The sequence below is a fragment of the Malania oleifera genome, chromosome 4 (genome assembly GCF_029873635.1).
Source record: "Malania oleifera isolate guangnan ecotype guangnan chromosome 4, ASM2987363v1, whole genome shotgun sequence".
Taxonomy (NCBI): domain Eukaryota; kingdom Viridiplantae; phylum Streptophyta; class Magnoliopsida; order Santalales; family Ximeniaceae; genus Malania; species Malania oleifera.
In genome coordinates, this window is record NC_080420.1 from 64,633,105 (window position 1) to 64,647,757 (window position 14,653).

A 14,653-nucleotide genomic window follows, 5' to 3' on the forward strand; every position below is an offset into this window, starting at 1 on the left:
GATCAGCTTGGTCAAAGTGGAATTTCATAGGATAAAATAGAGTAGACACAGTTGGTACCTACTATTCATCCTAGGCCTTTCGCTTTGTTGGTTGCTATTGAATATATAGAAGATGGTAGAAACTAGTACAGCAGTAGAAGAAACTATGTCCACCTGAACTCCAATCCCTTCAGCTTCAACATCATCATCAAAAACAATAGCTAATGCTCGGTTTGGGGTGGAGAAATTTGATGGTACTAATAATTTTGGTATGTGGCAATGTGAGGTGATAGACATCCGATATTAGCAAGAGTTAGATATTGCTTTGGATGATAAACCAGTGGATATGGGTGACAGAGATTGGGAAAAGATCAATTGTCAACATGTGGTACGATTCATCCTTGTCTCGCTAAAAATCAAAAATATTGTGTTATAAGGGAGACATATGCAAAGAAATTGTGGAAGACATTGAAAGATACATTTGTGACTAAAAGTCTAGAAAATCGGCTCTATTTGAAAAATAAATTATTTCTCTTCCAGTATCAACCAGGTGTTTTGATTAATGACCACATAAATGCTTTGAATAAAATTTTGGACGATTTGTTAAATTTGGATGAAAAGGTGAAAGATGGGGACAAAGTCATACTGTTACTAAACTCTCTCCCTGATGATTATGAGCATCTGATTACCACTTTATTGTATGGGAAAGATAAAGTTACTTTTGATGCAATTTGTACTGCATTGATTAGTACTGAATGTAGAAACAATGATAAAAGGGTCCATAATGAAATAGCAGAAGCACTAACAATAAATGGACGTTCTCAAAGTCGTATACTTGGAACGTGGAGTAAATCTTATGGGAGGAGTAAATCTCGTGGGAGACTTGCTAAAGAAGAATGTGCTTTTTGTCATGAGAAATGACATTTGAAGAAAGATTGCCCTAAATTACAACAAAACAATAAGGGCAAAGCACACTCTAATGCCAATATAGCTAATGATGATGGAAGTGAGTCAGATTTTTCTCTTGTTGGAACATGTTCGTCACATTATTTTGGTGAGTGGATTTTGGATTCTGATTGTTCCTATCACATGTGTCCCAATTGGGAATGGTTTTCTAATTTAGAATAATTAGATGTGTTGTTTTTATGGGAAATGATAATACCTGTAAAACAACTGAATAGGATCAATACAGTTGAAATGTCAAGATGGAATTATTAAAACATTGACTGATATTAAGTATGTTCCAAGTCTAAAGAAAAATTTGATTTCATTGGGTGCCTTGGAATCTAAAGGGTTCACTGTCACTTTGAAATATGGAACCTTAAAGATTAAATCAGGTGTGTTGGTGGTGATGAAAGGAATAAGGAAAAATAACTTGTATTATTTACAAGGTAGTACAGTTATTGGCTCAACAGCTATTGTTTATGAGAAAATGTTGGTTCAAATACAACCAAGTTATCACACATGCGATTGGAACATGAAAGAGAAAAATCTTTACAACAATTAGCTAAGCAAGGTTTGTTAAAGGGTGCAAAGGTGTGTAAACTTGAATTTTGTGAACATTGTATTCTGAGAAAACAAACTAGAGTGAAATTTGGCACTGCAATCCACCGGACTGAAGGTATTTTAGACTACCTCCATACAAATGTATGGAGGCCGACAAAAACGACTTCATTGGGTGGTATGCATTATTTTGTCACTTTTGTTCATGATTTTTCCAGAAGAGTTTGGGTGTATTCTACGAAGCATAAAAATGAAGAGTGTGATATTTTCCTTAAGTGGAAAAAATTAGTTGAAACTCAAACTAGCAAAATGATTAAACGGCTCATATCAGATAATGGTGGTGAATACAAGAGTGACCCATTTATGAAGGTTTGTTTGGATATAGGTATTGCTCGACACTTCACAGTTAGAGATACACCACAACAGAATGGGGTGGTAGAGCGTTTGAGTCGAACTTTGATGAAGAAAGTTCGATGTATGTTATCTAATGCTAGGTTAGACAAAAGGTTTTGGGCTGAGACTGTTAGATATGTGTGTCATCTCATCAACCATCTACCATCATCTGCAATAGGGGGAAAACACTTTATGAGGCATGGTCTGTCAAGCTTGCTAGTGATTATGATTCTTTACATGCATTTGGTACTACGGCTTATTATCATGTTAAAGAATCTAAATTGGATCCAAAAGTCAAGAAAGCAATATTCTTGGGGATAAGTGCAAGAGTCAAAGGATATCGTCTTTGGTGTCTAGAGATGAAAAAAAAATGATTTTAAGTAGGGATGTGACTTTTGATGAACTTGCAACGATGAAGAAAACAATATGCAAGGAGTCACGAGTTGAAAAGAAGACCAGTGGTACTCAACAATAGGTGGAGGTTGAGACAATTTTAGGAAACCCAGTGAGAAATGAGATTACACAAGGTAACTCTCCAGTTACAGAAGGGAATAGTGTACAAAAAAAGGAGATTTCAATTCAAGAATCTTCACAGCAACAAGAATCAATTGTTTCTCAAAGGCCAAGACAAGAAATTTGAAAACTTGTTCGGTATACTGATATGGTGGCCTACGAACTTCTAGTTGTGGATGATAATGTTCCTTACACTTTCAAAGAAGTAATGAGGAACTCTAAATTAGACAAGTGGAAAAGAGCGATGGATGAAGAAATGCAATCTCTTCATTAGAATCAGACTTAGGAGCTAGCCCAACTACCCAAGGGTAAGAAAGAAATTGGTCACAAATGGGTTTATGTAAAGAAAGAAGGATTTCTAGATGCAAATAACGTTTGCTTCAAAGATTGGTAGCTTAGGGCTACACATAGAAGGAAGGCAATGATTATAATAAGGTATTTTCTCCAGTTGTTAAACATTCTTCCATTCGAATTTTGTTGGCTTTGGTAGTACAATTAGATCTTGAACCAATTCAGTTCAATGTAAAAACTGCATTTTTACATAGCGGTTTGGAAGAGGAAATCTATATGACTCAACTAGATGGATTTCAGGTTGTTGGAAAAGAAATTGGGTATGTAAACTGGGTAAATCATTGTATGGTTTAAAACAGTCTTCAAGACAGTGGTACTTACAAACAAACGATTTTATCAGTTTATGATGGGTCACAAGTACATTAGAAATAAACATGATCATTGTGTTTATTTTCGTAGACTACAAAATGGATCTTTTATATATTTACTCTTGTATGTTGATGATATATTGATAGCTTTAGAGAACAGGGAAGAAATCAACAAGTTGAAAAGTCAGTTAAATCAAGAGTTTAAGATGAAAGATCTTGGTGAAGCAAAGAAAATACTTAGCATGGAGATTTGCAGAGACAAAATGAGAGGAAGAGTTAGTTTGTCTTAGAAACAGTATTTGAAGAAGGTAGTATAGAGTTTTGACATGTCTGAGCAGTAAAACCAGTAAGCACTCATCTTGCTCCTTATTTCAGACTTAGTGCAGCTTTATCTCCTAAATCAGACGAAGAAAGTAAATATATGTCACAATTTCCTTATGCGAGTGTTGTTGGTAGTCTAATGTATGCAATGGTTTGTACTAGACCTGATATTTCATAATCTGTTAGTATGGTGAGTAGGTATATGCATGATCCAAGTAAAGGACATTGGCAAGCTATGAAATGGATTTTGAGATATATTATGAATACGATTAATGTTGGTATAGTATTTGAGAAAAATAATACTATTGATCAATGTGTTGTTGGATATGTGGATTCAAATTTTGCACGTGATCTAGATAAACTTTGATCAACTACTGGATATATTTTTACATTTGCTAATGGTCCAGTGAGCTGGAGGTCTACCTTATAGTCTACCATTTCCTTGTCGACAACAGAATCAGAGTACATGGTAGCTTCAAAGGCTGTTAAGGAAGCTATTTGGTTGCAGGGTTTACTTAAAAATTTGGGAGTTGTTCAAAAGCACATTGGTGTGTTTTGTGATAGCTAAAGTGCTATTCATTTGGCAAAGAACCAAGTCTACAATGCACGAATGAAGCGCATTGACATTTGGTTTCACTTTATGCGAGATATTATTGATGGAGGTAAGATACTTCTTCAGAATATTGCTACAGCTGAAAATCCCGTAGATATGTTGACCAAGATTGTGACAACAATCAAGTTCAAATATTGTTTGGACTTGATTAATATCCTGCAAGTTTGAATATTCTTGGAAGGCACCGATAATGTGGAACTCAAGAGAATGTTGGTGACTAAAAATTTGTTGAATTTATCATCAAGGTGGAGATTTGTTGTTTTTTGTCCCATATTGGTAGAAAAGTTTCACATTGGTAAAAAAGTTGTTTTGAATTTTTTTTTTTTTTTTTTTTTTTGTCCCACATTGGTGAGAAGTGTTTTTTGGACTTGAGGTTGAAGCTATATAAAGAGTTCAGCTCTCCATTTGTAATACACACCTCAAAGTTGTACTTTGTCAAGAAGTAGTGGATTGATCATCGACGCCCAAGGACGTAGGTAATTCTATACCGAACCTCGTTAATTTCATGTCTTGTTCTTTTTACTGTTTTTATTATTAGTTTGTTCATTGCTTTAGTTTCTTATATATTTAATAGCATTATTTGTAATATTGGTGTTTGGCACAAATGGGGTGCCCGGCACAACAAATGCACATGAACAAAGTAATATACAATAGTGCATTGATTTGGGTACACAATATTGGTCATATAATTATAATTTTTATTGAATAAATTTAGGTAAGGAATGGGAACCTACTAGTTGTCTCCCAACCCTTAGATTATATAGTACAATATGGGATACATATGAAAAAGAGGAGGCTATACATAACTAAACCTAAAAAGTGAAGAAAACAAACCCCTAAAGGGCTGCTCAGACAAAAGAGAGTGGAAATAAAAGAACCTGATAAAAAAAGGCATGATCACCAACTCCATCTTGTCCTGAAACCATATATGAAAAGCAAGTTAAAGCACTTGTCTCTCTTGTTATTCCTACTCCATCCTTCAAATGTCCATATTGAAGCACTCTTGTTAGCAACCATCAGCATCAATCATATTCTCACTAGCCCATTCTCACCATCATCACCATTTTTCTTCAACACTACAGCCACACATGTCCCCTTACCCCAAAATCCCTTCATTTCAAACATATAAATACAAACCTTCGTACACCTTATTCCTCCCCATTGCTATTGATAAAGAGAGAGAGAGAGAGAGAGAGAGAGAGAGAGAGAGAGAGAGAGAGAGAGAGAGAGAGAGAGAGGAGAGAGATGACAATGACAACAAGTAGCCACATTGGTAGCTTTATTAACAAAGGGGCAATGGGATTCCTAGCTATAGTACCGACATAGCTACAGAGGACATTGTTCATCCATTGTTCTTCCATATATAGAGAGGTACATATGTAGATAGAGAAAAATAGATAGATAGATAGATAGATAGATAGATAGATTGATAGATAGATAGAGAGAGAGAGAGAGAGAGAGAGAGAGAGAGATAAATAGATAGAGAGAGAGGGGGGGGAGAGAGACAGAGATGTCGACACCCCAATTTTAACCAAGCCACTCTGAGGAAACCCAATGAAACAGGAGTTGACTTTGAACCCCGAATGACCCTGAGTTTTGGAATCAAGACCCTAATCCTTCAATTGAGTCCTTCTAATCTTAGTCAACTCACTAAAAAGTCAAAAAAAAAATTGGTTTAGAGTTGAGTCTTGTAAATATTCAGTCCAAATCTTAAGTTTTAGGCCAGTTGTTAGGATTTGTTTATGGTAATTTTAATTAACTCTTTTAGTTGCAAAATTAAGCTTGGTTGTTGTATGGGACCCTTAGTTCCAAAGTTAATTCCGCCTTTTAGGTATTGTGGTTTGAGTCATAGGAGTATGAAGATTGATTCCTTTTGAAGCACCTCTAATACTGCAGGTTTCTAAACCATTTTTCTTTTAGCCAAGCCCCATAGATTCCAAATTCATTGAAGATTAGACTTTAGGGTCCCCTGATTTCAGAGTCTTTGCTCTTCTAAATAAGTTAAAGTCCTTTTCTCCAAAGTTCTGATTTTAATTTCAAAAAACTCAAAAATCGGTTTAAAGCCCTCATGTTAGATCTAATAAGGTCATTCAATTTTGGAACCGTTGTTCTTCATAATGAGGTTAGTTTAATTTTAAAAGTCCAAAGTTAATTTAGAGTCCCCACGGTGATAGGACATGTTCCTTTAACTTTACTCACTATTTTTCATAAACTGGTCTAGGTCTTATCCTTTGAGTTTTAATTTCAATTAAGAAAACCAAGAATTAGTTTAGTTAATCGACTCTTTGGAGTTTCCATGAGTCTAGGAGTGTGCAAATTTGGGGTTAAGCTTGTAAAATCTTAACCTATTTTGAAATTGGGTCTTAGTTTAAAAAACCAATTTCATCTCAGGATTAAAGTCATATCCTATTTCATTTGGCCAAAATTGGTCAACTAATCGGGTCAAAATTGGTCAACAGGAATTTATGACTTGGGAATATGTACAATGTGCACATGAGCATGTAGGAATATAAATGTCCCAAAAGTTGCAGGGAGCATGTAACTAAAGGCCGCAATACAAAGGAGTTGTACAGACTATGATCGCAGTGAAGTTTGCTCGAGGGTACCTACGTGTACACAAGGAATAACAAATACATAATAATAATTACAAAAAAAAACAAAACAAAACAAATAATAACAAATTCCAAGCCCTCCACTCCTGCACTGCCATCTAGAAGCACCACTCCAGTCCCCTGTGCACAAGAGAAACAAAAGGACAAAATCAGTTAGCAACAGAGAAAGGAAATACAAAATAAAATGAAATAAGAAATACCCTACTCATCAGTCTTATGCTGCCAACTGGAAGTCTCCAAAATGCCCGCAAGTCCCAACATGCCACCTAGGCAATTCATCTGCGCACAAGAGAAACAAATCAGAAATTCACAAAGGGGAAAATCACATAAGGATTGTAAAAAGGAAATAATCCCTCTTTGACGATCCATTATGGGAAAATTAGCACCAAATGGGCAGCCCAACCTCCCTATAAATAGGAAGGTTCCCGTACTGTAGTAGACAGAGCAAAAAGCACAGAATTTCTTTGTGCAAATTTATAGAAAGAAAAGGTAAGAATATTGTTAGCTTTACCGTGATCCCAAGAGGGGGGGTGAATTGGTATTTTTAAAATTTACCTCCTAGGTATTCCTCCTAACAGCAGTATGTTCACAAACCTATGGTCAATCTAGTGCAAATAATGTAAATATACCAGAAATTAAATAAAGCAGTTTAAATAATTACACAAGCACCAAAAAGCAGTAAAGAAAGGATGACACGTAGATATGTTATCGAGGTTCGGCCAACTGCCTATGTCCCCGCCTTGGCTAACCAGCACAAGGATTATCACACTAACTTGCTCACTTGAACGGGTGGAGCGGCACCTATACAAACCAGGTCAAATTACCACAGGGCTGACCTCAACCTTTACACCAATCCTTATTGGGCTGGATTACCGCCTCCTCAGGCCACACCTGAAATCTCTCAGGTATACAATCAAACGGTACAATATATGAGTGCTTTCACATAAAGCAGATTTGTACCACAAATGCGCACAAACACAAACATCACAGATGATTTAATAATGTAAGCTCAGTGTGGTCTAAGTAGTTCAACTCTTAAACAGTTTTTCTATCAATGTAGTACGCACGTGAGAGTGTTAATAATAATCTGTGTATTTCAGAGTATTCAATCAAGCGTGTTCACACAAAGTATTAAACAAGCCTTAAGAATATCAATCAATAGAATGTGTCAATCCCGTGAATATATATATATATATATATATATGCTTGGATTTCAAGATATAAGTAATCTTTGTGTTTCAGCAAATGATATAGATTTAAATGGATATTGCTACAAAGATTTATGTAACACACACAAATATCTTTCCACAAGAATATCAATATGAATACTACAAGATATTTGAATATGTTTGAAAAATAGTTTTGCAAGCCAAATGCAAATACAAACTTCCTAAGTTATTGCAATAAGAATGCAACACTTGGAAGTTTTTAACAAGTCTTCTTAGGATCGGCTTATTAGAAAAGCCTCCTAAGAATACTTAGGTTATGCTCTCGTTACAAAAATCGATTCAAGGCACTTCAAACAATGAGAGCAAACCTTTTAGAATACACACTCAAAGCACTTACAAATGATTTTGAGCTTTTAGAAAGAAGGCTAGAGTGTTTGTAAGGAGGTATGAGCACTAGGAATCAAAAGAGTGTATTTTTGCTCTAGAGAGAAAATTCTTAATCCTTTTTGCTAATCCTTTTATAATCCACCAAATGAAAGAGTATATATAGACATACTGAAAATTTTGACCGTTGGGGACCTATTAGGGATTGTTAGAAAAGATTAATGACATTTAAATTAATTTAACCCTGTTTAAAATATTTAACCGCGGTAAAAAAAATAGGAACAACCCGAGAGGTCCGGTCGACCAGGACTCAAATGGCTCGGTCGACCAGGGGGATTTTGAACTGAAAGGCTCGGTCGATCGGGGAGGGAGATTTCCCAAACTTCCGAGGTTCGGTCAACCGGGCCTTTTTGAACTGCATGGTTCGGTCGACCAGACAGCTGGAAATTCTCCCGAGGACCCTCCGGTCGACCAAGTAGTTGGAGTACAAAAGTGGTCGGTCAACCAGGAGGTCAAAATATTGACTCTCAGGTGGTTCAGTCGACCGGCAAGAAATGAACTATGAAGTTCGGTCGACCGTGACTTGGTCAAACTATTGACCCAGGGCTAGTTCGATCGACCAGGCCAAAGTGAACTGTGTTGGCTGGTCGACCGAAAGTGCACCAAGTGTGCATTTCAGTCCCGTATTGAACCAAACAAGTCCTATTCAAGTGCCTAACAAGCATATGTGTAAGTGTGTGTTTCCTATGGGCACTTGGGGTCCAAATTGAAGACACCGAGAAAGTCCGGTGTCAGTCGACCGAAGGGTACACCCTAAGATCTTTCTAAGGTCCTTTCTTATTCATGGTTTGTTTGAGCTTACGTAGTAAATCATATATGTGATGTGTGTGAACTTATTACAAACCAAGTACCTACTTACTATTACAGACCAATTAAATATATTACAATATGGAATAAAACTTTGGTCTTCGGGCTTTACTTGACTTTGTGCACATCTTTATTTTAACACTCTTAGTTCCTGCACAAAACCTCAAACACTTATTAGATACAACAAGTATTTGTCATAATCAAAACCGGACGTGACCAATAAGGTCAACAATATAGAGAAACTCTGTGAGAATTAAGAGGGGAAGAAAGCAGAGAGAAAGATAGGGTTCAATAGAATTTGAGAGAGGAAATCAGAAAGAGATGGAAGTGAAAGCTCCACTAAATTGCAGAGCTAGAAAAAAAAAAAAGGAAAGAGGTTGTAGGCATTAGGAAGGCTCTGGTGAACTCAGAGTACAAAGCATTTGGCAAGACTAGAGGTAGGATACATTCAACAACAGAGGCACCACTGGGTGCCTACCCACCCTGAACCCGAAGCAGAAGCCTAGCAAACCCCCATTTAGATACTCAAGCCAAATTCATCCAGGAAATCATAAAAGAAGAAAGGAGGAGATAAAGCATAAGATAAAACTCTGAATCATTTCAATTCGTGTGTTTCTATGTGAATGCTTGTATGCAGATACCCCTCCCTCTCAGATTTTGAATCCAAGCTCAGACCACCCAAACCATGACCTGAATTTGGGTTCATACCCGAACCAAATTCGAAGCCCCTAGACCCGAGGTCTATTTAAACTCGAGACCTATACCCATTTACCCCTTTGGATCCCCCAATTGTCTCAGCCCATAACTTGTTTTAAAATCCCCCAGGCTCTAAAGTCTTGACCCAGAGGCCCACTAATATACTAAAACCAATCCCACTCGCCTTTAAACCCATTAACCTAGGTCGGCTCCATCTTAAAGAAACCTGCTTGTTTTCAAACTCTGGAGTGGGTTGGCTCCATTTTAAATGAACCTAGGCTTTCTTTTTAAAATATGAAGTGGGTCGGCCCCATTTTAAATGAACCTGGGCTTTGTTTTTAAAATCTGAAGCGAGCTGACCCCATTTTAAAGAAAGTCAGTCCTATTGTAAAAAATGGAAATCTGACCCATTTAAAAACTCAAGCCCATTTTGAAAGTCCCCTCACTCAGGTCCAAATCTCAAAGCCCACACGTGCTTCAAACATGTGCCAACCCACTCACCTGGTATAGCTCACTAAACTCACTCGAGTTCATCCGAATCAACACACACACGCTCACTCAGTTGACTCTCACGAGTCAACCCTGCACTCACCCACCTAGTCAAAAGCGAGCAAACTCATCTTCATCCCTGATCTGAAAGGCATAATCCCCACCTAAATCTTTACAGATTTGAATTCACAAAGTAAATGCACAAACCTCAATCACACAAGCTCTCATTCCCCAATTCAGATCACATAGATCTAAACAGTTTCTGGCATTCAAATCCCAAACATCACAACAATAAAAGGGAAAGAAGAGTACTCATCTTGTGGGGTTTCAAACCCTTAAAAAGATTTGAAAATCAGAAGGAACCTTCCTTTATGGCCTGCGAATCTCTTTAGGTGTTCGGTTTCCACCTAAGCCCTGAACTTCAACCAAGTTTGATCATTCTTTAGTGGAATGGGACCTTTAGATCTCAGGAAGTGGATCCCTAAGTCCAGTACGAAGTGGAGTTAGAGAGAAAGAAGGAAGAGAGGAAATCTGGGGCTTCGGGTTTTATTTACTGGGTTGTAAAGCTATGATCAAAGGAGGGGGATTTTTGGGATCTGGGGTTTCCAAGAGCAGAAAAGAGTGGTTGTAAGGCTAGGGTTTCCGAGAATCCTCAAGAATAGAAGCAAGGAAGGAGATTAAGAGAGAGAATAGAGCGATTTATAGAAACCACTAGGGTTTTTGATTCGTGAAGAGCCATAAGAGAAAGAGAGAGAAAAATGTATGCGAGTGGAGGCAGGTGAGGTGGCATGATCTTTAATGTCTGTGAGAGACACAAATTGGAGGGTTGAGGAGAAGCCGCGTCTCTCTCTTTAGTGTCATCCTCAATAATCGCGCATTGACACATGTATGGTCCTGACCCAGACCTTAAAATCGGTCTCCCCTGGACCGGTTAAAGTTTGCCCGGTCCGCCTCCCTAAGCCAGATTACACGAATTCTTCTTACTTTCTTTTAATTTTAAAATATATATATTTCAAATAATACATTTAAGATTCACAAAAATTCATAAAAACTCAAGAAAATCACTAAAAAATTAGGAAAATTGGGGAAATTTTCTAAAAAAATACTTTAAGTTAGTTTTTATCATTTGAAACAATTCCCATGTAAAAAATCACATTAAAATACCAAAAATCACAAAAACATATTCTAAAGTTAGGAAAATATTTTTGCACCTAGAAAATTAAAGAAAAACCAGAAAAATCTAAAAAATATAATAATGGTCTCGGCCAAGACCTTCTCCCAGACCGGTCAGTGCTCAACCGACCCCACCCCCGAACCAGTTCGCGTCGGTTTTCTCTATTTCACTTATTTATTATTTGGATATCCAGAAAATTCATAAAAATTCAAAAGAAAATCAAAAAATTTCTAAAAAATATTTTTTGGACTTACCTTCATGGTTTTTGCCTTAATTTTATTTGTGCTATTTTGAAGTTTGGGAAAATATTTAAAAATCACAAAAAATGTTTTCACACTTAGAAAAATCACGAAAATATTTTTAGGCCCAGAAAATCATTTTCATCCCAAACAAATTCCAAAAACCTCCCGAAATATTATTTTTCCTACTTAGAAAAATCCTATGAGATTTCAAAATCTGGAAGACTATTTTATACCTTATTTTTTCGATTTTCCTATCCCGATGATTGCAACAAAGGGCATGGGCTCTTCAGAGTATTGGATTGCCCTGGTTCTGAGGGAATACCTATATAGTATCTATTTTGTGCATTTTCTTTTATTTTTTTAGAGAGTAATTTTGAAAGGCTTATTAAATTTATTTTGAGATAATTTTTTATTAATTTGGTACCGTTCGTAAGAATGGGCGCGTAGGAGGTGCTAATTCCTTCCCCTCACATAAATGTACTCTTGAGTCCGACTCTAGTAATGCAGACCGACTCTACCCCTAATGGGGTAGCAATCAAGTGTTCTAACCGCACTCCAAAAGGTTAGTAGTGACTCCATCACACATTGTTTTTTCACGAAAAATACTTTTTAAAAATACACATCCATTTTTCCCAGTTCGCAGCCGCACCCATTTTGCCAGAGTGGTCTTTGACGGGTCCGGGACGTCGCGACAAGAGAGAAAGAGAAAGAGAGAATTTATTAACAACTCGAAAAACACACTTAGATTCAACTTTGTATAAAAGAACAAATCACTGGTATGAAATTGTAATACAAGTACTATGCATGTTCATGATGTAAATTTTAAGCTTAATTTTGACATGCTAGAAGGCATTTTATCTTTCATAAACAAATAAATAAATATATATATATATGTATGTATGTATGTATGTATTTATGTATGTATGTGTTTTCTTGTGCTTGTATTTTCTTGTGCTTGTATGTACATATGTATGTATATATGTACACACACAAACACATAAACACATATACAAGGAGAGGATGGGCTTTTTTAAAAGATATTAGAAGACATGAGTTTTACTTGTCTTTTTTTTTTTTTTTATATGGCCATTCAAGTTGATTTTAGTTTGGTTTCATATTTCTATGTGCACATATGTGCATAAAAATTTTATTTAAAATTTTTATGAATAAAACAAAAAATAATATAGGAATATATATATATTGCTTTATGGCCTCTTTTTAGCTAATTAGAGATGGTGCAAATAAAGGTAGCGGATCAAATGCAAGTGTGGAAATCATATGTTGGATGGTTCATGGTGGAGTTTTAAACAAAAGAATATAGTGTTGCTCTTCAACAATGGCTTGGAGAGAGAGAGAGAGAGAGAGAGAGGATGGGCTTTTTTAAAAGATATGTTAGAAGACATGAGTTTTACTTGTCTTTTTTTTTTTTTTTTATGGCTATTCAAGTTGATTTTAGTTTGGTTTCATATTTCTATGTGCACATATGTGCATAAAAATTTTATTTAAAATTTTTATGAATAAAACAAAAAATAATATAGGAATATATATATATATATATATATATATATATATATATATATATTGCTTTATGGCCTCTTTTTAGCTAATTAGAGATGGTGCAAATAAAGGTAGCGGATCCAATGCAAGTGTGGAAACCATATGTTGAATGGTTCATGGTGGAGTTTTAAACAAAAGAATATAGTGTTGCTCTTCAACAATGGCTTGGAGAGAGAGAGAGAGAGAGAGAGAGAGAATTCAAAGTATCTTTTAGGAGACTCATAAATACTAAAAAACCTTCAAATCTACAATCAATGCATCTAAAGACTATAATAGTTGGAACGATAATTTCATTAATGCACCACAACAAACAACATTAAATTAACATATTCCTTAGTTGAACTCAAAACAAATAAAAAAACAAACTAGTCAAAAAATGAAAAACAACAACACACAATTCAAGGGGAGATAAATGACAATAGGTCCACAACACATCACTTCTATGATGAGAACAAGGTGAAAGTAGTTTAGCAAAAGCAAGAGAAAAAGATATTAAGAGAGATACAACATGAAACCCTAAGAAGTGTTATGGAAAGAACGATTGGGAGCTGAAGATGAACCCAAGCCATAAGTCTTCTTATTATTATTTAGCCAAAATCGAAATGTTTGCCTACTTATGTTGAGAGCCTCACAAAACTGCTTAACCTCAGGTTCACGATCTTTATTAGTCATCTTCCAACCAAGAGTCTCTGCAAAATCACGCATCATCATTATTTGTTCTGCCGTAAACTTTGTCTTACGCTTCTTTGTAGAGATGTTGGAATCTACTTGGTTAGCAGATGGAAATGCATGTAGCTCCAAGTCATCATCATTTTGGTTATCTTTTTTGTTGCCCTCAGCCTTTTGGTTTTCATCTATGCCATCATAAATGTTTTGCCTATTTCCAGCACTACCATTAACAATGCTATTGTCAACACTGCCATTATCAATATTATTACCATCTATAGGTGCTTCATCATCAATAAGTGTGATTCTATTATGAAAATTTTGATGGCAACCACAAGCTGCACAATACTGTGAGTGAAGAGAATCATAAGCAAACTCACCACAACCATCAGTGACACGAATTCCTTGTCTAGCAGCATAATTTCGTTGGCATGGACCATATATGACTCCTCTTTCTCCCTCCATATTTTCCTCTTTCTCTTTTTCTCTTTGTGCACTCCTATCTCTATCTCGGTCTTTGTATATAATGAAGAGTGTGTGTGTGTGTGTGTGTGTGTGTGTGTGTGTGCGCGCGTACGAGCCCCTTTATTGTTAAAAGGCACAAAATAATTCTATTTAAAGGCAAAGATGCTTAAATATTACAGAGTTCAAATATAATACGGACATTTCATATAGTACAAATGTACAAAAAGCATTCAATGATATGGGCCCATGACAACACAAACTGATTAATGTGCATGACTCTTACACTCAGAAGTTGTCTCTAGTGTTGGTTTCACTCCCACAGTTATAAGCAAATCCAAAGAACTTTCAATG